Source organism: Crocodylus porosus, unplaced genomic scaffold, assembly GCF_001723895.1.
Source record: "Crocodylus porosus isolate Cpor-Errol unplaced genomic scaffold, CroPor_comp1, whole genome shotgun sequence".
Taxonomy (NCBI): domain Eukaryota; kingdom Metazoa; phylum Chordata; order Crocodylia; family Crocodylidae; genus Crocodylus; species Crocodylus porosus.
In genome coordinates this window covers 24,524,643-24,525,889 of record NW_017728906.1, presented here as the reverse complement: position 1 = coordinate 24,525,889, position 1,247 = coordinate 24,524,643, and the positions used below count along the sequence as shown (strand labels likewise).

Here is a 1,247-nt window from a genome sequence, read left to right as displayed (position 1 = left end):
TAATTCGGTCTTGTGGCCTCCCAGCCCCGTCAAAAATTGGCAAAGCAGTCCTGGAAGTAAGAGTCTTGAAGCAGGCTGACGTTGAAGCACCAATAAGGTGCTCATGCACAGGTTCTCCCTGGCAGGCTCAGTTCACAAAAGGCTAGGCTAGGCCATGGTCTGACAGGCCTGAGGGAATGATGCGGCCGCTGTGGCGGGCCATAGTGAGACCCCTGGCACTCATCCTGGCCCAGGTGTACTGGGGCGCGTCGGAGTGCAGGGCTCGCCAGACGTCAACGAGGCCTGCAGTCTCCAAGATGGACTGCAGCTTGCGGGCTGAGGGCAGGTGAGACTCGGGCCCCATACGGTCGAGCAGGGTATCGGTGGTACAATTAAAGTCCCCGCCTACAAGAACCAGGTCATCGTCCTCGCTGATGTCACACAAAAGGCCGGCCAAGGTCTCAAAGAAAGTGACCCTCTCCTGGCCATCACAGGGTGCATAGACGTTGATGAGTGGCAGATGGTGTTGCGCTAGGGTGACACGGACTGTCAACAAGCGGCCGGGGATAACCTCTCGTGCCACCGGCGTATCATGCTGTAGCTGTGATGATAAGAGAGTCGCGACCCCGGCGCTAAGATTGGTGCCGTGACTCAAGAACACCTGGCCTTGCCAGGCAGCGCGCCAGGCCAACTGGTTGTGCCTGTCGGAGTGCGTCTTCTGGAGGAAGGCGACAGCCAGCCGCTTCCGGCACAGGAGCTCCAGCACGGCCTCTCGCTTCACCAGATCTCGACAGCCGTTGATATTGAAGGTGCCAATGGTTGTGGCCGCCATGGGTGTGAGTTTGGGAGAAGAAGAGCGAGGTGAGGCGTAGATAAAAAGCAAGCCTCCAAGAGTCGAGCAAAGGCAGGGACAGGTCGAAAAGAAAAAGCCTATCGTTCCCTACTCTAGTCCAGGGACCCCGCCAGGCCCCACTCATCTCTCACCGGCTGGGCGAGCTTCTCCAGACGATAGGCCATCTGCCTAGTGCCCAGATCTTGCTGCATGAGCTTGGCCACAGCCCTGGCAGCCTTGACGAACACTTTGGGGTCCGCGCACCACTGGGTGATGTGCGCCGCTATGTTCTTTTGTCCCTTCATTTGCTTTAGAAAGGTCAAGAGCCCCCCATAATCAGGACCGACCCGGGGGGGTCTGCCAACATGGGCTGCACATTTCCCACAGAGGAGCGGCGAGGGCGCACACTGGCTGGGAGCGCTACATCCACACCCTC

General features: G+C 58.9%; 1 long non-coding RNA gene across 1 annotated transcript in view; it reads left to right on the top strand.

Moving 5' to 3' along the window:
* Positions 1-461: 461 nt before the first annotated feature.
* Positions 462-1,247, top strand: part of LOC109305709 — a 19,040-nt gene continuing 18,254 nt past the window's right edge. The window contains exon 1 of the long non-coding RNA XR_002099676.1: positions 462-819. This is a non-coding gene — a long non-coding RNA (uncharacterized LOC109305709). The remainder of the gene's footprint in view (positions 820-1,247) is intronic.